General features: G+C 45.6%; 1 protein-coding gene across 16 annotated transcripts in view; it reads right to left on the bottom strand.

Moving 5' to 3' along the window:
* Positions 1 to 23,828, bottom strand: part of PHACTR1 (phosphatase and actin regulator 1) — a 561,465-nt gene that overhangs the window by 218,259 nt on the left and 319,378 nt on the right. The window lies entirely within an intron of this gene.

Raw genomic sequence — 23,828 nt, 5'->3', positions numbered from 1 at the left:
GCCGCTATTCCCACGCCCGTGTCACCACTGCCTTCGACGCTCCTTCCTCGGACCTGCGGAAGCCCTGGGATCTGCAGAGCAAGTGGCTCCCCCTCACAATCCACTGACCGATTTTTGAATCACTTACACATCCTTGGATTTTCCAACTGCCTGAATTCCTCCAGGTCTTTGGGGTCCTGGTGCTTTGCTTTCATAAAAGGAAAAAAAAAAATGTCTTGGCCATGGAGAGCTGAGAGTGGCGTTAGGTACTTCTAGACGAATCCCAACGACTGGGCCTTTGAGGACATGATGACTTTGAAACGTGTAAAGCCCAGCAACCCTTTCCGAAGGGCCACAATCACTTTGACCTCTTTTATCACGTGGACTAAACCAAACTCTTTTCCAATGTACGTGAGCATTTACAGATCTCTGGGAGGTCAATAGACCCTGCCTCGAAGGTTTTGTTTTTTTGTTTTTACCATCGCACCTGAGACACACGGAGGTCTCCAAGCTAGGGGTTGGATCAGAGCTGCAGCTGAGGCCTACACCACAGCCACAGCCACGCCAGATCTGAGCTGCATCTACGACCTACACCACAGCTTGGGGCAACACTGGGATCCTGAACCCACTGAGCAAGGCTAGGGATCGAACCTGCATCCTCACAGAGACAGTGTCAGGTCCTTAACCCACTGTGCCACAGTGGGAACTCCTGGATGGCATTTTTTTTCTTTTTTTTGTCTTTTCTAGGGCCACACCCGAGGCATATGGAGGTTCCCAGGCTAGGGGTCGAATCAGAGCTGTAGCCGCTGGCCTATGCCACAGCAACGCGGGATCCAAGCCACATCTTTGACCTACACCACAGCTCATGGCAACGCCGGATCCTTAACCCACTGAGCGAGGCCAGGGATCGAACCTACATACTCATGGTTCCTAGTCGGATTTGTTAACCGATGCACCACAAAGGGAACTCCCCCGGATGGAATTTTTATGACAGGAATTATCAGAGAAAATCACCTCCTTGGCAAAATCAAGAGGCTGGGAGGGACTTGTCTTTCCAGAAAGTCCAATTACATCCAGAGCTGTGACCAATCCAGAAGCACTCGCCTGGGCCTCCTACACTATCCTTCAGAAAAACCTCCTAGGAAAAGGAACCCTAGGACACTGCTGGTGGGATTGTCAATTGGTGCAACCACTGTGGAAAGCAGTATGGAGACTCCTCAGAAAACTAAACATAGAACTACCATTGGATCCAGCAATCCCACTCCTGGGCATCTATCCAGAGAAAACCCCGACTCGCAAAGACACATGTACTCCGATGTTCACTGCAGCACTCTTTTCAATAGTCAAGACATGGAAACACCCTAAATGTCCATCGACAGAGGAGTGGATCAAGAAGATGTGGTACATAGACACAATGGAATATCACTCAGCCATTAAAAAGAACGAAATACCGGCATTCTTAGCAACATGGATGGACCTAGAAATTATCATACTAAGTGAAGTCAGCCATACAATGAGACACCAACATCAAATGCCATCACTTACATGTGGAATCTGAAAAAAGGACAGACTGAACTTCTTGCAGAACAGATGCTGACTCACAGACATTGAAACACTTATGGTCTCTGGAGGAGACAGTTTGGGGGGGTGGGGGGATGTACCTGGGCTGTGGGATGGAAATCCTGTGAAATCAGATTGTTATGATCATTATACAACTACAGATGTGATAAATTCATTCAAGTAATTAAAAAAAAAGTGAAAAGAAAACAAAAGAAAAACCTCCTGGACTTTACAACACAGGCTGTTCCTGGAAGCTCGATCTCACAACCTGATGTTTCACCTGCTATCATCCAACATGGTTTAAACTCGGCAGATTCAATCATTCCACAGACACATATGGAACCTCAACCATGTGCCGGGCAGTGGGCTATGGTCACAGATGATGACGGGATGATAAAGGCTCCTGGGCAAGACGGAAAGGACGCAGATGAATTTGAGAGACGTCTGGGAAGTAAATAGGGGGCCCAGTGACCGACTGGGTGGCTGAGGGAGAACAGGCAGATCACTCCTGAAACCCACGTTCATGTCAGTGGCGTGGCCCCCTTCAGTCATGGAAACAGAGAACTCGAGGGGCAGGCGTTTGGGGGTGAGGGCAGTAATGACTTGGATACGTTGCATGGCGAAGGCACTTAAACCTTTGACTACCCGGTTCAACTTCTGACTACCTGGTTTGACGCATGGGTAGCTCCTCTTTTTTCTTTCTTTTTAGGGCTGCACTGCGGCATATGAAAGCTCCCAGGCTAGGGATCGAATCAGAGCTGCAGGTGCCAGCCTACACGGCAGCTCACAGCAAGACTGGATCCTTAACCCACTGAGCAAGGCCAGGGATCGAACCCACAACCTCATGGATGCGAGTCGGTCTTGTTACCACTGAGCCATAACGAGAACTCCCGGAGCTCCTCTTTTCCACTGTCTTAAGGGATCCCTTAATACTGTGCCAGACACTGATTCTTTCTGGAGCAGGTGCACAGAAGAACTGGACGCAGCTGGGCCGAGTCTAGAGGAGGAGACAGAAGCATCAATATGCCTCTGGGGTGGGGTGGGAACTCCATCACATTCATTGAAGACAAGAGGAGAGAGGGGCTAACTCTGCTTGACAGAGTTGGAGAAGACACCCCAGGGAACTATTCGAAGGAGATACAAATGGAACAGAGAGGCTGAAAGGACACAGCACATCTGGGGGCTGCAAGAAGCCCAGGGAACCAGGAGCGTCAGCAACGCTAAGGGGGGATGGGGTGCTGGCGGTGAGAGTGGGGAGGGGTCTGGGGCGGAGCCTGCAAACCTTCGGAAAGTTTATTGGGCGTTTGGATTTTGCCCTGTATACAGAGGGAAAAGGACAAGAATTTGAAAATGGGAATGGACGTTATTACAATCAACACGTCTCCACACAGAGGGGTCACTGTGTATGAGTCTTAGGCTATGCCAGTAAACAACACAAATAAAAACGCCAACTCGCGGAGCTTCTCCTGGGAGGGAGGATGAGGAGCAGACAAGACACAGTCAAACTAAGTCAACTGCTAGGGGAGAAAAGCGAAGGTGGTGAATATGGTACGTAGGTGAGATCACGTGCGCCCAGGTCGGGAAGGGGCTTGAGCTGTTGAGAAGACTCGTGACGGGACACAGCGCGATCTGTTTCTTCGGAATATTATCCTAACAGCGATGGAACTTTGAACTGGAGTGTGGAGAGACAGGTGGCAGACGAGGAGGCCACCACGTTTATCTGGAGGCAGTGACTGGACTCCAAGTAGAGCAGTGACAGAGGGGACACAGAGCAAAGATGCCATCAGGCGGGGGAGGGGGGAGCATCAACCCATCCCGGTACTTTTCTGGATAAACTTGGAGGAGGACAAGGACGCACGGGTGGTTCAAGGTTTTGTTTCCCGTGACTCAGGAGATAATGAAGACTTTTTCCACGAACTCTGATTATAAAGGGAAGAAACAGAACAGGATGCTGCTCAATGATGATGAGGGCTTTGGGGCCAGATAATGAAGTGTTTTTGTGTTTTGTCTCAAAGTCTCTGGGACTTGCCTTTTTTTTTTTTTTTTTTTTTTTTGCTTTTTAGGGCTACACCTCTGGCATATGGAGGTTCCCAGGCCAGCCGATCTAATCGGAGCTACAGCTGCCAGCCTACACCACTGCCACAGCCACACTGGAGCCTTAACCCACTGAGCGGCGCCAGGGATGAAACCTGCAACCTCAATGGTTCCTAGTTGGTTTCGTTTCCATTGTGCCATGATGGCAACTCCTGGGACTTTGATTTTATTTCTTGGGGTGACAGAGAACTACTGAGGCAATGTCTCAGGCTGGGGAAGGGGAGACAGATGACATCAGAAGGCGGAGCAGCAAGAGCCAGTGGGGAGTAAGAGACTGAAGGTGTAGGGAAGAGATCAAGAAGCTTGTGAAAGAGCGGTCTTAGGAGAAGAGGGGGGCATCAAAAGTAGGGGATCAAAAATTAGGAGAAGAGGGGGGCATCAAAAGTAGGGGATCAAAAGTGCTTACGGAGGTTAGTTCCTGGAAGGCTTTATGCTGAGTTACTGAAAGTGTGAACCGAGTCTCTGATCACAAACGGCACAGGTCCCATGGGAACGAATCCAGCAGCAGTGGATAAAATGGGTTATTGGAGCTGATGGAAGAATATAAAGATTGAGGAGACTTTAAAGGTGGGTTACAGAGTGGCTCTGCAAAGTGGTTTCAAAAACCAACTACAGGAGCCCCTGCTGTGGCAACAAAGGTTAAGAATCTGACTGCAGCAGCTTGGGTCACAGGCAGAGGGCTCGGGTTCGATCCCCACCGGGCAAAGTGGGTTAAAGGCACTACCACAGCCGTGGTGTAGGTCATGGCTGCGGCGGGGATTCAATTCCTGCCCCAGGAACTTCCATGTGCCACAGGTTCGGCCATTAAAAAACAAAAAAGAAAAACCCAACTACGAGGAGGAAATAGAAGCCTCTGGAGCAATAATGAACTTGGAAATCACTCTCTTTAAATGGTATCCACCGCTTGAGTTGCTGTTGCCTCAACAATGCTTGGTGACAACTGCAGCAAAACCACACCAAGGAGGCTTTGCGTCCAAGATGGGAACAAAGTCAAGACAGTCTGGTGATCTGATGCCCTCAAGATCACTTTCTCTTTCACACCCATCACCTTTTAAAACGTTCTTAACTTAGTGAATAATCAACTCAATCTCTTGCCCAGATTTTGCAAGTCTCCAAACCTACCTTCCCAGCCTGATCCCCTGTCCTCAAACCTGGATTTTATTTTATTTTATTTTTATTACTCAATGAATTTATTACATTGGTAGTTGTACAATGATTATCACAATCCAATTTTATAGGATTTCCATCCCACAACCCTTGCTAGATTACTGTCTCAGAAGCCTACTTTTCGCAGAAACTTTCAATGTCTCCCCACAACTTAGAGTAGATGGTTCTAATTCCCTGCCTTAGCTTTCGGAACCTCCATCTAAGACACCCGCCCAGCGTGATCTTCAGGTACCTCTCTCAACACACGCTGTAGCCAAAGGGCAACACTGCCTAGGTCCCAATGGAATGGGGCTGGGCATCAAAATACTGAAATCATACACAAAATGTCACGTTTATTTGAGTAGCTCCATTTGGTTAGAAGAGTTCCCATTTTCTTTTGAGTCTCCAGTCTAAGACACAAAAGGCAAATGTTTTCAAGTACCCAAGTTGAAGCTTCTTTAAGTTCAGCCAACTTAAAACACCTACTAAGGATTAAAGGGAGCGAGTATCTACTGCAGCCAAAAACCCCTAAGGATAAACTCAAGATGCGAGTTATCTGGGATTGACACTCAGTTTGCTTCTGTAGTTGGCACTCCATAGAGATTTGTTAAATGAGTATAGGAATGGGGGTATCTGACTGAGCTCATGAATACTGTATTTTTTTTTCCGGTCATGCCCACGCCATGTGGAAGTTCCTGGACCAGGGAGTGAACCCGGGCCATAGCATGACCCGAGCCACACCAGTGACAACACCAGATCCTTAACTGCTGAGCCACTAGGGAACTCCTCATTCATACCATTGTGAGAGGTATGAAAATTAATATCACTATTCGACTTAAGAAAAATGTACCACGAGGACTGAAAAGCTGTTTCATAATCACATCTTCCAGAAATGAATAAAAATTATTCCGAAATTACCACATTCAAATAATTATAAGAAATTAAAGGTGCCTTTGAACGGTTTAGAGTGGCAAGAAGCTGAGAGGCCTAATTGTAACTCTATTGTGAAATGAACCCTTAAGAAGTGTATTATTAAATTCAAGATGTTTAGCCCTTCACTCCAGATTTTTGAACAGGCTGGATTACTTTACGTTTAATTGATTTATGTTTTTTTATTTTTTTGTCTTTTTGCTATTTCTTTGGGCCACTTCCGTGGCATATGGAGGTTCCCAGGCTAGGGGTCGAATCGGAGCTGCAGCCACCGGCCTACACCAGAGCCACAGCAACGTGGGATCCGAGACGCGTCTGCAACCTACACCACAGCTCACGGCAACGCCGGATCATTAACCCACTGAGCAGGGGCAGGGATCAAACCCGCAACCTCATGGTTCCTAGTCGGATTCGTTCACCGCTGCGCCACGAGGGGAACTCCTATTGATTTATGTTTTAATCATCCACATGCCTTCTTCCCCCAGCTCATTTGATGACAGGGACCAGCTCTCAACCTGATTGTTTCACCACCAGGTAACAAAACTGGAAGGCTTGGGAAGTGAGGCGAGAGGCCAGCTGTGAGCACAGTGTGAACAGGAAGCAAAACAGGGCTCAGAATAAAGTGGCCGCCATCGAACCAACCAGAGGGCCGTGAGAGAGAGGGGGCAGATGCCAATGGGAAAGGAGAGGCGTGTTTTATGACACCAGCTTTCTTTTGAAACAGATCAAGAAAAGGCTGCTTTGGAGTTCCCGTTGTGGCACAGCAGTCATGAAACCAACTAGCATCCTCCACCCTGGCCTCACTCAGTGGGTTAGGGATCTGGCGTTGCCGGGACCTATGATGTAGGTCGCAGATGTGGCTCTGGTGTAGGCTGGCAGCTGTAGCTCTGATCAGACCCCTAGCCTGGGAACCTCTATATGCCACGGATGCGGCCCCAAAAGCAAAAAAAAAAAAAAAAAAGAAAGAAAGAGAAAGGAAAAGAAAAGAAAAGGCGGTATCCTCCTGCTGCTGAGAGAAGAGTCAGCTGTCTGGAGAAAATGCTCACTTAGACATGAATCAGCTCGAATGTCAGCAGCCAGGACGGAGGATGCTGAACCCTCTGGTAGGAAGCTGGGCAGCGGCTCTCATTTAGGGAGCTGAACGTGGGAGGGGAGCCCTGGACCCGACAACCTCTGGGGTCTTTCTGGCCCTTCCATCCAAGAAAATACCCTCCTAAGAGACCAGGGGTCTGGGCTCCCTCCCTTTCATGACATGGCTGGGATGGTGATTCTTCTTTATCTTTAGAAAGACAAGAGACAAAAATGCCTGATTACTGAGAATTCAAGTAGCTGTGTCTGTTTGCTCTGAAGCTACCCCTCGGGGCAGCCTGGGGATGCTCCTGGTGGGCTCTAAAAGCGAGCAAGAGAAAAGTGGGTAAGGGGCACCTTGGCTGGCATTTCCTTACTTTACTATTGTGTTTCTCACGGTGGCTAAGTTTTCCAAAGTCTCACCCCAAAAAAGCACCAACTTTGGTGGCCTGCTGGCCTAGAAAAGTGTTAAGTCGTTTAGTGTCCTCCTCAGAAGTTTGGAAAAAAGGAAGCCACAGGGTCTGTGCTATCTGATGTCTAGTCAACACAAGAGGTAGAAGGGCCAGGACATCTGGGGCCCCCTCTCTAGATCTTTCCACGTGCCAAGTGCTCTTAGGATTTTCAGAGGACCTGAGATTCTCACAGGTTGCATGACTTGTTCAACCCAAAGTGAACCCTAAAATAGAATTCTTGCATAGCAGGATCTGAGAACATTCGCAGAGGTTCCTTCCAACCTCATTGGAAAGGGTTATATTCTTGCCCTATCTCACCACCCCACAGGCGCTCAAGATGGCTGTCAGTCAATGACACTGAGCTGCCCAGGGCTTAAAACTGTCACCTTTCTGCCTCAAGCAGCATTAGCTGCTTACAGCGGCAACATGATGTCGCACAGGTCCCTAGCCCTTTAGAAAGTTCTCAACGACTATGGCTTTCCCCTTGGAAAAAATGCACTTTGGGTTCTACAGAGACACCTTAACCACAGGAAAATGAAGAATGGATACAAATTACCACACCAAAGAGAGCAGTGGTTTCCCTTTTTCATTCCAAAAGAAGTCATAGCATCCTCTCCTAGAGAGGCCAGATCTCCGTGAAGAGTTTCTGTCCCACCTACAGCACTCATCTGTGTTAAGTATGAGGTGCTTGGTTTTAGTTTGTCCTTTTAGAGCCGCACCTGTAGCACATGGCAGTTCCCAGGCTAGGGGTCAAATTGGAGCTGCAGCTGCCAGCCTCCACGACAGCCACAGCCATGACAGATCCCAGCTGCACCTGCGACCTACACCACCGCTTGCAGCCACACTGGATCCTGAACCCACTAAGGGAGGCCAGGGATTGAACCTGCCTCCTCATGGATACTACTCAGGTTCTTAATCCACGGAGCCACAACAGGAACTCTCAAAGCATGTTTTAAAAATTAAAAGAATGACACAGTTTTATTCTAACAGCCAGGACCTACTACTTAGTCCCAGGAGGTGGGGCATGGGGGCGGAGAGGGGAGAAGGACTAGGTCCTGGGTGGTGGCCAGGGGGGCAAATGGAGGCTCTTGAGCCCAGAGAAGGTTGCCTGGTTTACAGAATGCACGTACACCTAGGAGGGCGGGAGATAAAATAACACTCCACGTTGCCCATGAAGCTATTAAAGGATTCAGCAAAAACACGGAGGCGACGCCAGTGCTAATCCGTTGAGGACGAGGACCTGCAGTGTTCACCCCTTCTTTTCTGGCCCTGGCCTTGACCTTCCCAGTCCTCACCCATCCCTCCACCCTCTCTGTACCATCCTCCTCCTGCCCATGCCTGACCACTGAGTCAAAGGTAGATCCAATCTGCGCACTCGAAGTAAGGTGGAGACACCGCTCCCAGCCTCGCCAATGTTAATGAGAACACAGCTGCATTCCACCAAGGGTTTATCAGTCTTAACCCAAAGAATGGTTACCTTGAGTTGAGCGGGCCTCTGGGAGGAGGGGAGGGCGCTCTGGTGCCTCTGGGCTACCTGGACACATCTCACTACCTGGGACTCGCCAAAGGAAAAACCCATCACATGCCCCGCAAAAAAGCACCTACTGCAGGCCAACCATCAGGACACTGGAGTCGTCTTGGCCACTGTACCTCTAGAGGGACAGGAAAAGCATCTATGGAGAGAGCTGCTGAGCCATCCTGCTAGAGGAAAGACATTCTTCACGCAGAAAAAGGAATAATGAGCTGCCAGGACAACCCAGTCCTGAGGGCACGGAGAAGGAAGAAAAACAGCGTGAGGCTGTGTGGACCTGGGCCCGTACTTCTCAGCATATTTGCTCAGGCACCTGGCCAGCTTCCTCCTTTATTTCTGGCTCCAGAGATTTCTGCCTGGTTGGAGGCAGTTCCACCCACTGCCGGGAGCAGGTCCCCAAGGACGCTTTCAGAGGCTTGTGGCTGCCTCCGGCACCGTGACTAGGCGAAGCGCTTTGACACAAGGACACAAGGACACTATGACATCATGGAATGGAAGGAGAAAGGGAAACGCAGAGCTCCCATGGGACCAAAGATGGCCCGAGTCCTGTGTCTGTCCATCTGCTCTTGAAGCAATAATTGAGATCCAGGAGGAATACGAGAATGTCCCTAAAACGGGTGATGTTTTAGCAAAGAGGCTAGTTCTACTGGTTGTGACATTGCAGGCTGCCGTAGAAGAAGCTATGGGATGAACGTGATCTACACAAGTCTGCAGCACACAAACGGGGTATCCAGTTCCTTGTAAGAGGCAAAGAGAGTCTCAGGAGGACAGTGCTGCCATAGGCATGGATGTTCATGGCAACAGGCAGAATGATGATGACACTAGCAGCAATGACAGCGACCATTTTTTAGCCACTGTCTGCCAGGCACTTGACTTCAGCGCTTAAGACGTGTAACCTTAGGCAATCCTCCCATTGATCCTAGGAGGTGGGGTTCCTCTTCTCCCCATTTCACAGGTGGGGAAATTGAGGAGAAACTCATGAAGATGTGATTCTGAGAGAAACCCAGGCTTTTAACTTAAGGACTTCCTCTATTGTCAAGAATACCTTCCCACTCTATACAAAGTCTGGCTTCTCAAATCTCTGTGTTAGTGACTCAAGTCATAGGAGAGCCTCAGGGACGAGGGAGCAAAGGAGCTTCTTTTTGAAAAGGCTACAGAACAGATGCCAACAGAGATTGATCCCACTCTAGCAAGAAAAAAGGATGTCATCGGTCTGATGCTAGAATGTCATAAAATATATGCATACATAAAAGCATATTCATAAAATAGACGCATATACGCCTTGGAGGACAGATACCCACCTGAGGGCCCTAGGACACGTGGAACCAGTAGGATGTTCTCCATTAAGCACTTACACCACAGGCTACCATCAAGAGTTCAGCAGGTGCCAGTTTGACCCGGAAGTGGCTCAGATTTGCTTCACTTGGAAAATGCTATACATTGTGTACAGTAGAAAGAATCTCAGTTCTGAAACCAGGAAGATGTGGGTTCAGATCCAGACTCTACCACCTTAGAGCTGTTGGTGGCTAAGAATTCTTTCTGGGCTTCCTGCTTTTCCTCTGGAAAATCACTTCTTCTCCACTTCAAGTACTGCTGGCTCAGGAAAGGATGATCTCAGTCCAATGTTCTGATTGGCTGGCATGTGACACAGCACCAGCCAATCAGAATACTGCACTCTCCAGCCACCTTCCCACCCTCAGTAATTTATTCAGGGATGAGCAATTGGGCCTTGCCAGGCAATGAGACTCAATTATGGATTTTGTTGGGGCTATTGATAGATGTGGTCTTTCAACTGGGCTTGCGTATAAAACACAGGCTCTAAGCCTGGTCAAAACAGGGGCCATAAACTTAAAAACCTTCACTCTGACGGTTGATATTACACAAAATTTCTAGGGCACAATGGTAATTCATACACTTTGAGAGGAAACAATTCTATTATGTCAAGCACTTTCTAGCTTCTAAGCACTATGCTGAGAGGATATTTATTCCCACGACCACAGCCAGTCAATGGACAAAGAACATTGCCAATAGACAAGACAGGAGGCGAAAAGTCTTATTTAAATTTATACATGTCTGCCTTGTTATATTTATTGAGATAGTAGGTGTCATCTGCAAAGTTCTTCCTGAGATATTCAAAACAAATTCCCTATTTCATCTTCCGGGAATCTAACCTTTAATCATTAGAGCATGTCATGATTACAAAAATGTATAAAACATTCTATGTTCCTTTAATCTATGGAATACATTTGCGCTGGCAATGGAACTTACTTAAATTATCAATGAACTCCCAAGTCTTATGTTAATCCAAAGCAACAATCTTAAATAATAGAGGTTCCTTGTTCATCTTAAAACCTGAGACCCTGGAGTCAGATGCTCTTGAGGCAAATAAATAGTGCCACTCTAGATTCAAATCCAACCTCAGTGAAACCTGGTTTCCCCTGCAGGGGTCAGCAAACTCTTTCTGTAAAGCCAAATCATAAATACTTTGGGCTTCTGGGCCACAGACCTCTGCTGCAAACACTCAGTTCTACCATTGCAACAAGAAAGCAGCCTCGGACAAACACACACAAATGGGCACGGCTGTGTTCCAAAAATGTTTTATTTACCAAAGCAGACAGCCAGGCTCTGGGATCATAATCTGCCAACCCTTGTCCTATAGGATGGAGCTGCTAATCTTTCTGTTTCCTTGAGGGAAGAGCCTACCTGAGAGCTGAGCCAATAGAGAAGAAGGAAAATTAAAAAGGCTGAGGGAGGGATGGCTCAGGAGAAACTGAGACTTCATTACATCATTTGGGCCCCTGGATCCAGCCATGCCTGAAACCATTCTAACCTTGGACGTTTTCCTTATATGAACCAATAAATTCTCTTTTTCACTTAATTCAAGGTGGGTTGAGCTCGCTTCTACTTGCAACCCAAAGGGTTCAAACAAATTAATTGTGTGACCTTAGGAAAATCCTATCAGCTTGCTCTCCCGTAACACAGGGGCAATACTGACTTGCAAGGATTAACAGGTGTATACTTAGAAGCACTCTTTTGGGGGCACAGAAGAAGGGCTCCATAAAAGTTATCCACAAATGAAGTCTCTGGTACCATGCAGCCCCCCCCCCCCCCCCGGCCAATAGAGGTTGCTCCAGGGATTCAGTTCCTCACCCTAGGATATCCCTTAAGGAACTACATGAATTTTTAAAGTTTTGGAGGCTTGAGGAATTCCCGTCATGGCTCAGCAGAAACAAATCCGACTAGTATCCACGAGGACACAGGTTCGATCCCTGGCCTCGTTCAGTGGGTTAAGAATCCAGCATTGCCGTGAGCTGTGGTGTAGACTGAAGACACTGCTCAGATCCCACATTGCTGTGGCTCTGGCGTATGCTGGCAGCTGCAGCTCCGATTTGACCCCTAGCCTGGGAACTTCCATAAGGCATGGGTGTGGCCCTAGAAACACTAAATAAAAATAAATAAATAAAGTTTTAGAGGCTCTGCACTTACACCGAGACCCTCCAGGCTGGCGTAAGACTCAAGGGAAGTCAGTACCTGTGAACATTTTTAATGGCTGGTGTCCACCTTACACCCGCTGACCCAGAATGTGCATGCAGAGTACACAGCCCAGGTAATTTGGATGCCAGCATTCAGAATCCCACATGGAGAAACACACTACGTAGGGCATTCCTACAGTAGCCCGGGGCTCCTACTCACATCTTCCCAGCCAAACCCACAGTGTTCAGGCGGCCAGCTAAGGAGGACAATCCCCGATGCAGAAAATGAACGCACGCTTCAGGACCACCAGCCAGCTCCCCCAAATCTTCAAATCACGGAGAATTCTTTACAGGGGCCTAATGTTTGTGCAGTGCTTTCTGCTTTCCAAGTGCTTTTACATCTGTTCTCTCACTAGATGTGTGCAACCTCCCCATTAGGTGGGCCGGGTATCCAACCTCCTAACCCCGTTCCCCTACAGGTACGATTAACATGCTTTGTTCTCAAAGAATCAACAGTTTAGCCTTAAGACGCAGAGAGAGTCCTTGATAACCATCTTTTAAAATTGGTTTAAACCTTTGTTTCTCAAACGTAATCACAAATATGGTTGTCTGGTGTGTCCTTGTGTTCCTTTCTCAGAACACAATCTGCAAAATGCCAGGGCAGGGTCTTCATTGCCTCTCCTATGGTTGCAGGGAGTTTAACATGGGGGGGGGGGTGTCAAGGGACGTGCCCAGAATATCCCAGCTCACACAGGGAATTCAAGTGGCTCAGGGCTCCCGAGTCTAGAGATAAGTCAATGGTCATGCATACCCCCTAGCTTGAAAAGGCTCAAGACCAGGCTGTGTACGTGACTGGATGGGACCTCTTTCAAAATCTTTCCCTCCATGAATACCGTTGAGGCTAATGCCCTGCTCGGCATTTTTCCTTCCCTGGGCACATCCCACGATCTCGTAATAACCACCGCTCAGTTACGTACTGAAAGTAGGATGATAGAGAACCTTATGAAACTTCAGGTTCCGCGGAAGAATCATTTCTTGAGTCTACTTCCTTTGAAGCTCAGGTCTCTCATGTGCTGTCTCTGATCACATTACATTGCAGGCTCCTTACTTACTTCCTATTAGTTCACAGACAGATTCTTCGGCACCGTTTGTCATTGGTGTAGTGATGGCGTGAAATCTAAACAGTACTTCTGGAAACACTGTTTCAGCAAGAATGTCCGTCCTTGCTAAAACATCCCGCTTTTCTTCCCCTCTTCCCTCTGTGTATAATTATCACCAACAGCTCGACCTTGACCCTTGTGCCTTGACCATGACTCAGAAAGTTAAGAAACTCTGCTTCTAGACATTTGAGACTTTCACACGTAATTCTTAATTTTGCTCGTTTCCCAACACAGAAATGAGGTTCCATTGGTCTTTTTTTCAGAGAGGTAAGTGTCCTGTTCTTTTTATTGTGTCAACATTTCCTTTGGGGACCTTTGATTATTCTTCTGTGTGAAAGATGTTCAGTTGCTACAAAGGGCTCACCAAGGAAGCTCATTGGGCATTTTCCCCCATAAGAGTTCCAAATTCCCGCTGAATTTCGAGTACACTTTTGAATTCTGTTTTCTTTTTTTTTTTTGCTATTTCTTTGGGCCGCTCCCGCGGCATATGGAGGTTCCCAGGCTAGGGTCCAATCGGAGCTGTAGCCACCGGCCTACGCCTGAGCCACAGCAACACGGGATCCGAGCCACGTCTGCAACCTACACCACAGCTCATGGCAACGCCGGATCGTTAACCCACTGAGCAAGGGCAGGGACCGAACCCGCAACCTCATGGTTCCCAGTCGGATTCATTAACCACTGAGCCATGACGGGAACTCTGGAATTCTGTTTTCTAAGGACTGAATATATTGACCTCAGCACCTAGAATGTGGACTCTGAACACCAAGTTTAAGTCCCAATCATCAGCTAGCTCTGGGACAATGAACAAATTAACCTCTCAGAATGGTACTTCCTTAACTGCAAAATGGGGGTCACCTCTACCTCTCTGGCTATAAAACAGTTCTATTAACACAGATAATGAGTTTACTATATTAAATGTTAGAATAATAACTGGCACGTTGTGTGTGTGCCCGTTAAATATTTCTTGATTCCAGATCCAAGGGTTTGAATGATTTTGCCTATTACTCTTTGTCAGAATTCACTCTTAGCTCCGCGTGAATCTCATGGAAGGTCTAGAAGGGCGGAGGGCTGCTCTGTCTTTAGCTGGAGGGCATCAGACAGCATAGTTAATAACTATCAAATAGGACTCATGCCCCGGAGCAAGAAAACTGAACTGAACAGCACCAGGTCCAAGCAGGAACTCTCCTCAAGCTACTTAAGTTGAATTGTTAGAATGTTGGCTTACAGTACGTCAACCATTTTCCCCCAACTTCACTTGCAATATGGTATTTTCATTTACAAAGCATCGTCTCGGTTCATCTTTGAGGTTATATAATAAAACTTGTCATTAGCTCTCATTGTGCTAGTCTCCTCCTCCTTTCCCCAGACTGTAGGCATTAAATGATGGGCTTTAGGTCAAGAAAAGGAAAAAAAAAAAAAAAAAGGTGTCATAATGTAGAGACTGAATTCAGACCTCTCTCCTATTTGTCCCCGAAGGCACTTTCTACAAGTATCAGAGGCCCATGGGCCTCTGAAGTTATGATGCACTCACTCAGCAAATATGTTACACATTCATTACACAACACAGGTTATGGGATAGAAGACCAAAGGAAAACCTACTCTTTCAAATCCTAAAAGGAAAAGCACCCCACAAAAGCGAACGCCATTCCATTTTTAGAGGCATCTGAAATCGATAAAGACATATAAAGCACACACGTAATGGAAGATCATCGGAAATCCTTGCTCTGATCGAAGACTCTAAAGGGCGTTAATTAGGGCAAAAGCTTCATCTGTTTCTGGAACCAAAGTCAACATTCTGAAAGCACAACATTCCCGACTACCCTCGATTTTAACGGGTTAAAGAACCTCATTTGCTTTTACCCATGCCTGGATCTTCAGGCACAGTAAGTGACTCCAGTTATCTCAAATGCTCTGCTATCTCCCCCATTTAATTTCTTCATGCCCATGGCAACTAGCGTCCAAAGGGTAAGAGCCATTCCTTTCAAGGCAGAGTCACCACCAGGCATCTTGGCTGGAACCCTCGTTAGAGCACCGATAAGTCAGGATGGTGAGGAACAGGTTACTTAATGACACGCACCGCTGTCCCTATGGATCATTCTCCAGCTTTATCTATCAGACAGCATTCCTTGGACAGAGCCTGAGTTCAGCAGATACCAGGCAATACTGATGAGACATTTTACTGCAGAGCTCATCAAATACCAATCTTAGATAGTCTGAAACTGATTCTGACAGCAGAGGAAGGCTTTGTCATTGAAATGCAAGATCTGTAGAAAAAATTCATGTTTCCCTGCCTTTGAACCTAACAAATCAGTGGAAAATCTTAACTGGTTTCAAGACTTTCTCCTGCAAAATACAAACATCTACTACTGTGTGCCAGAGGACTTCTTGGTTATTCTCATAACAATAGTTTGATTTTGTTTTATCACTGATCAAACACTTGCCTATTATCATATCTTGTGATCCAACAAGAGAGGTGAAGCGACTATTTTAAGCCCTATTTTACAAAAGAGCAAATTAACAATGACAGAGATGGCGGGTTGCCCACTGATATCCATCCTTCCCTTCCTCTTTAGTGAAAGCTTCTTGGTATTTTGCCCAGCTGAAGCCTGTCTCCTAGGCTCCTCTGAGAATAGGTGTGGCCCCACTATCAAGCTTTGACTTGAGCTGTAAGCTGAAATATTTGAATGACTTCTGGGAAGTCTGCTTAAAGGGAGGCGATGTGCCACTTCTCTGGTCCACTTTTCTCTTCAGCCAGTTTTCTAAAGCAGAGACGTGATGGCTAGAACTTGGCAGCCACTCTGTGGACAGAGGCACCTCATGATAATGAAGGAACAATAAGCGAGGTGGCATGTTGGCCCTTGAGAACTTTGTGGAGCCATCACACACAGCAGCTTGGAACTGGCTCCCTCTGCACTTTTCCATGAAAGAAAATAAGCCCCCACCTTGTTTAAGTTACTATTTTGAATGTTTATGTTTTATGCAGCCGAATCTAACCCTAATGCAAAGGAGCAACGTGCTTAAGTTTATTCAAACTATAATTTGCTACGTAGCAAAACATCAAGTGCTAACAGACATTTCTGGATCCCATATAGTCGGGCAAAACCACAGAACCTTTTATAACCAGTTTCTTAGTATGTCAAGAAGTGAAATCCTTTTATGTCCTTTTGTTTAACACTAATACTCATTTTCAAAAGCCAAACTATAGGAAAGTTTTCTTCCTCCCTTCCCCCATTCTCTGTCCTCTATTGTATTTTTGTGCCTCTCAGGCTCTGATTTAAATCATGGAATTTCCCAGAATTCAGGTCACCCTAGACAATGCTATTTATTCTCATGGCTAAACCCAGCATTGATCAGCTGAAGATTTCTACAGTTACACCTGCAGCCTAGAAGGCTCTTCTAACTGACACCACCCTTACTAGCTGTGTGACTCTGGCCAAGCTATTTAACTTCTCTGGGCCTCAGGCATCACATCTGTAAAATGGGGAAAAGAACAGCATCTATCTCATTTGGGTTATTGGAACACCTCAATTATTTTAAACAAATCAAGATTGTGAATGGTGCCTGAACCTCGCCTACTATTATTATTACTCTTGCTCTCCACATAGTCTTTCGCGGGCATATCAAATCCACTGGAAAGTGAATTATTTTTACCTTTAATCTGATCATTCAGTCATGCCGAAGCCAGTCATCTAATTGCTCAGGGAGAAAGTCAGGCGTCAACCTTGACCCCACCTCTTCCCCCCCTCCCCCATCCAATGCATCCCCAAGACTGGGCAAAACTAACTCTTGAATTATTTCTGCCCCCAGCCCCACCCAACCCCTCGCCTTCTCTCCTCAGGTCAGACCATTTTCCACATCACCCATCTCTTATTCCTGCCATTCGCCTCCAGGTCCTTCACACGGCAGCCTGGGAATCTCTCCTAAACATGAATTAAAAGCACGAGGCTGCGGTGCTCCAATGCCCCACTGAATCATCCAGCTCTCCGAGTACAGTTCCAGAGTCTTCGCATCAGCTCAGAGGGACACGAGCTGCCCCACATACTGGCTCCAACCCTGCTCATCTTTGTTTTCTTCAAACACAACCCGAAACACACCATTTCTGCATCGAGGCCTTTGCACCTGCCATTCCCTCTGCCTGGATGATTATGTGTTGCACTTCTGAATGCCGGTTTCCTCACTCACAGAAACGGCTGCACCCTTTCCTGCCCCATCCTCCCACCGAACAGAACTCAGCTCACGGTGTTTAGCTGGCTTGCCCTTCTCCCAAGGACCATAACCTTCCCGGAGACTGGCCCGGCCCCCAGCTCCAGTGGATGGATCTCGGATCAGTGACTGATAAAAGGGTGGGGAGCCTGCCCTTATGTGACCATCGAGATCTGTAAAGGGTGCCTGTACAGGTGGTTGGCCTTCCTTGCTCTCAGAGAAGCACCAAGAGACAGTCCTCTTTCTGTGTTGTCACTAAGGAGTCAGGATGTGAGGCCTGAATGGTTACAGTTATCTTGCAGCCAGCCTGGGAATAGAGGTCTGAAACAAAAGAGAGCAGAGGAGAGAATCACAGGGCAAGGGCATGATGCTAAAGCCTGCCCCACTTATGGATTTATTGTGTTAGCTAAGAAATGATCATACTGTTTAAGACCAAGATGAACAGGCTTCTCCAACCACAACCAAAAGCATCCTCATTGACCTGCCCCTACCAGACTGATTACTCTGCAGAGCAAGGGCCATTTATAACACAGAGGAAATGATCAGTAAACATTTTCCTTTTTTTTTTTTTTTGGTCTTTTTAGGGCCACACCCGTAGCACATGAAAGTTCCTAGGCTAGGGGTCGAATCAGAGCTGTAGCTGCCAGCCTACACCACAGCCACAGCAATGCCAGATCTGAGCCTCATCTGTGACCCACACCACAGCTCACAGCAACGCCGGATCCTTAACCCACTGAGGGAGGCCAGGGATGGAACCGGTATCCTCATGGATGCTAGTCAGGTTCATTACTTCTGAGCCACAACAGGAACTCCAGTGAACATTTTCTTGAGTGAATAAATGGATGAATGTTTCTTAGAAAAAGACAAGACAGGAAATATATCCCCAAGCCAGCGCCTATTTCTGAGAATGTTCAAATGAGGGCAAGCAATGTAGCTGATTCATCCTTTATTTACTTGTAGGCAGAGCCATGGCTGCAAGGGGGGGCTGTGTGGCAGGAGACAGGGTCCCCCTCTAAGCCACAGGTGAGACATGACACAGGGACAATTCTCTCCCATGCAAGGGAAAGATAAAAGGCTGCTTTGCTTCTCAGAGGAGCTGTCTCAGTTGTGTTTTCTCACATCTGCCTGAATGGAGGCTGTTGCTTCAACATAATCATTGGCTTTTCATAAACATCTGTCCCATACGCCACAAGGTATTTGCTGACCTGGCTCCAGTTTGATGTCTTATTGAAGGGTGGCATCGCAAACTAACGTCTACTTACATGTTAATAGCATCAGAAGAAAGTGATCCGAAAGTCCCATCATGAGGGATTAACCACGTTAAGCGACGATCCCTGGACATTTTTATGTGGCCATTAAAAAGGACGGACATCTCTAATTGTTGACATGAAAACTGCCATGGTTTCTTGTTCAGTGGAAGATAAGCTGCTAAATATATACAGTATGATCTTACTTTTCTACAAGAGAAATGGACTTAGCTATCTATCTATGAATAAGCATAAGATCTGGAAGAAGAAACTCAGCTGAGCAGTGGTTCCATTTGAGTCAAAGTCACAGAAGATCTTAAATTTCTATGTAATTTTATTTTTTCCTGGGGGTGGGCTGGATGTCATCCACTCTGCCATCTCTGAGCCATGTGCAAAGCCTCAATATCTTCCTTTGTACAAGACAGAAGAGTACCTGTCTCTTAAGTTGCTATGAAGAATGAATCTATGTGAAGAATTTATTATGAGATCTAGCATATTAGCCATTGTGATTATTATGGAAACTCTATTGCCATTAGTGTAATGTGAATATTGCACGTGTGGTTAAAACACCCACAAATAAACCATACTGGAGGTGTGGATGAGAGTACCAGACATAAGGAATTACTGATAACTGAACGTTGCCTCTCCTGCCAGAGACTCTCCCTGGGGTACATGTGAGGCATCATTTAAATGCCTGGCTTCAGGAGTTCCCATCATGGCTCAGTGGTTAACGAATCTGACTAGTAACCATGAGGATGCAGGTTCAATCCCTGGCCTCGCTCAGTGGGTTAAGGATCTGGCATTGCCGTGAGCTGTGGTGTAGGTCACAGATGAGGCTTGGATCTGGCGTTGCTGTGGCTGTGGTATAGACCAGCAGCTCCAGCTCCGACTGGACCTGGGAACCTCCATATGCCATGGGTTCCTAAAAAGACTAAATAAAATAAAATAAAATAAAATAATATAATATAAATGTCTGGCTTTGGAGTGAAGAGACATGAACCCCATGAACTAAGGCAAGGTGTTTTTTCACTTAAAATGAAAATAATATCACCCTCTTTACAGACTGTTGGATTATAGAAGATGATGTACTTCCAGGCAGAGTATAGTTACCAGCCAGAGTTAAGAGTTCAATTTTTTTAGTTATTATTACAAATTCATCATAAAATTATATTTTCAATATAATATTTACCTTGACAGTCCACGAGTTATAATTCTTATCTAGAAAGTTTAAAACAGAGTTGTAGGAATTATTTCAATAAAAACCAGGAAAGTGCACTAAAAATGGTTGGTTTGATTAAAAGAAAAAAAAAAAAAAAACAGCTACAACTTTTCCAGAATATTAATATTTTGAAAGGGGATAATCACCTCTTTTCTAGAAAATGGAGAGGAAGAGCAAAGGGGCTCTTTATGAGGGGAGGGTATATAATAAAATAATTCAAATTTAGTTGGACGCCAAATGTATCTTTATTGTGTAGGATTTAATTTGCATGAAAATGGCACTCTACTCGAAGATGTCAGTGCTGCCTTTATAGACTAAGAAAAACAACAGAACCCACTAGCTGGTTAGTAAGACACAGAATTAATTTTTGTCTTGAGGAAAATAATTTGGATTTTAATCTTAGAGCCAAGTTGACTACAAAAGCAAAGAGTAATTCAAACACATTCACAGCATTGCCATGCAATGCAAACACTCCATGAATTCTTTGAAGGCTTCAGGGGTGTGTATGCAAACAGAAAATGCCAGAGACCTGGGGTAGAGCCACTAAGCAGAAAGAAATTTCGACGCCAGTGAAGTCAATATTTTCATAGACTTTTTTTGACAGTATTTGGTATTTGTTGAACTATCCTTCGAGAAACATTGAAGGTAATTTCTTCATCTATTTCTTGGCTCTTTGCTGCCCAGAAAAATACATTTTTGTCACTCATCCTGGCTCCAATGCAAATAGACCTGTCGTTCCCTTTTACACTTATTAAAAATTAGATGCAGTTACAGAACTCAATGGATTCGACAGAGACTCAACTCAGGAGGACAAGCTGGGTTAAAAGAATCCTTATTTGCAAGTGGAGAAGACACAGGACATGTAAGTCTCAAAAATAAGGTCTTTCCGTAACCCTCAGATACAACCACAACCCCAAAGCCAATAATGGGATTTTAAAAAAATATTATCTGGAAGACTCAGCCTCATGCCCACTGGGGCGGGGAACCCAGCTGTTCATTTTTAGCTCTTTCTCAGCTCACCAAGAGAGCAATAACTGAACTTCAAAGATAAAATATGAGGGGAAGTGGTTGGAGGGAAAATTTTTCTCTATTAAGGACTGTAACGAAAATTCATTTCCCCACCAAACTGCCTTTTAGGAATTTAACTCCACAAACATTTATTGAGCATCTCGCTTTGTGCAGCTTTGTGAATCAGACAAAGATGAGCCTCTGCTCTTCAGATATACTCACCCTATTGTCAGACACACACACACACACACAGTCATCTAATGGATTAGCCAAGACATGGAGAAAACAATTTTCAGATTTTCTTAAATATGGGTCCCACAGAAATTATAGCCGATATATTGATTAGAACCATTTTGCTCTATCTATAAGGTATAGGCAATTTTGTTAAAAGCCATAAACTAGCACCTTGTTTAGGGTACCCTGTGGAGAGCAGGAAGAGGGCATGTGTGCTCTATCTTCCAGCCCCAAGAAAGTTCTTTTCTAGAACAATTCAAGCTGTAAGAGCTGAAGCTGAATGATAATAGTCAGATCTGCATGAATTAAGCTTCAACCATTCTGATAGACTAAATCAATACCATATACAGCATTTTCCTTTCTGGTTCTGAGCTGGACCAACTGAGCATTACGTGTTGCTCTTAAAAAAAAATTGCTAATAAATGCTATGTGTGGCTGTTTATAGAAAGAATGAATGATAGAATGGCACATTTTAACAGACTGTGCCCATATAACGGAACTTGTCCACACAACTCTGCAAACAATACTTTTTCTATGGTGCTGCCAGGAGAACAGTAGCTCGGATAGGCCACATGGATACGGGTCCTGCATCCTGAAAGTGAAAAAGAAGCTCAAAAAGTTCTATGTATACAATGAAGGTGGGGCTAGAAAGAAGGAAAAACACCCTCGCTTCTCAATTGCCTGCCAAAAAGCAATGGTAAATATTTTGCTGACATTAAAAAATTAAGAGCTTGAAGTGGATTTTTGAGTGAATTCCTAATGGGGGCAGGGGCATAATACAGTCAATGTGCCAGAAGTTACCTGGAAAGGGAGTTTGGTGGACAGGGAGAACCATACTCTTCTTATTGAAGGCTGCCCCCTTCCCAGCCACCAGTAATGGGACTAAACCCATCAACACTCACACCACACGTGAAAGCCACGGAAAAAGCTTAGCATCGACATGGAAAAGAAATCAGAGCAAAATGTTACACTTGTTATTTAAAGCTCTAAATGAAATATTATACTGCTTATTTAAGGTTTTAAAGGAAATTGGTTTCAAATCAATGAATGGTGGACTTCCATCACTCTTCGGATATAGTGATATTTAAGGCCCTTCGCCAGTGGCAAGGGCATTGGCTACTTTGTCCGAGCAAAATTCACAAAGACGGAAGGGGCACCGTGGTACCATACCCGGAGGCAAACTTTAAGGCCCAAACAAGACAAACACTCTGAAGAGAGGAAGGTCACCCTATTTTCAAATTTAAGGAAATAAACTGATGTAGGCAGACTTTCATCTAGCCCTATCTGTTGGGTCAATGGGGCGGAATATCTGACATGAAGACTAGCCTGAGAAATCTGCCATGTATGTTTCCATAAGAAGTGAGGGCTTGGGTATGGTGGCCCATGAGGTCTCCAAGTGCTGTTTAACGACATCTATGCTTGTGGTTCTCACGGGGGCAGGGAGGTGGAGGGGGAGATAGGTGGCAATATCTGGAAATACTTTGGTCGTAACAATTGGGGGAGGGGGTGTTAGGGCACATAGTGGGTAGAGGCCAGGATGAGGCTAACCACCCTGCAAGGCGCAGGACAACCTCTCATAATGAAGAGGTGTGTGGTCCAAAACATCAACAGTGCCAAGGCGGAGAAACCCCTGCTCTCTGGAACTGAGAACACATGACTCAAGAAGAAGCCACGGTCTGGGGCAACCAGCTCTGCTTTCACCTCTTGCATCTGTTACTCTTCCATCTCTGGCTCAGCACATATATGACTGTTCTTTGTCAGGGTTCCCAACACAGACAACTCACTGCTTCACGACCAACAGACAGCTGTTTTGCTTGTGGGATTTATGGCGTTTGGGCTAAAATAAAACCAGAGCCTTTTGAAAAGCAAATGCCTTGCCTCCTTTTAACATGCCTCGTTTATGAGCGATGGATTCCACTTTGGGAAACCATTGATTAACAGAGCCAAGCCATCAATTGATTCCAAATGCAAAAAAACGAAGTCATTTGTATACAATGAAGGCTCACATCTCCCATCAAAATTCCTATTTAACTGAAATCCCACAAGATTTCTAAGTCATTCCTGATTTTCTTTACATTCATCATTTTAAAAACTTCCATTTTCAGCTTCTTTTCTTTCTCCTCCTCTTTGCTGCAATACATTGAGTGTCATGCCCCAGGCACTGTGTGAATCACTGCACATGAATTTTATACTTAAAACAACCCTAGTAGGTAGTAACTACAGATACCATTTTCCTTATTAGTCTTTAAACTCAAGAAGTCTGCAGATAGGAAAAGAAGGCTGCAAATAAGACATCTGACCAGAGCACTCACAAGCATGAATTCTTGCTTGAATGCGATGCAAAGCAAGAAGGGAAAAAAGCCAGGAGCATAGAAAGACTACTTATAATAATTGCAATAATAGCCACAACTTACTGAGTGCTGACTGTAGGGTAGGGTCAGTGCCAAGTACTTTTTTATATCATCTCATTTGTTCCTACCACCAGCCCTAAGTGTGGATGCTGCTACAGTCACTTTTTTTTTTT

This window comes from Sus scrofa, chromosome 7 (genome assembly GCF_000003025.6).
Source record: "Sus scrofa isolate TJ Tabasco breed Duroc chromosome 7, Sscrofa11.1, whole genome shotgun sequence".
NCBI classification, from domain to species: domain Eukaryota; kingdom Metazoa; phylum Chordata; class Mammalia; order Artiodactyla; family Suidae; genus Sus; species Sus scrofa.
This window is presented reverse-complemented; position numbering and strand designations above follow the sequence as displayed.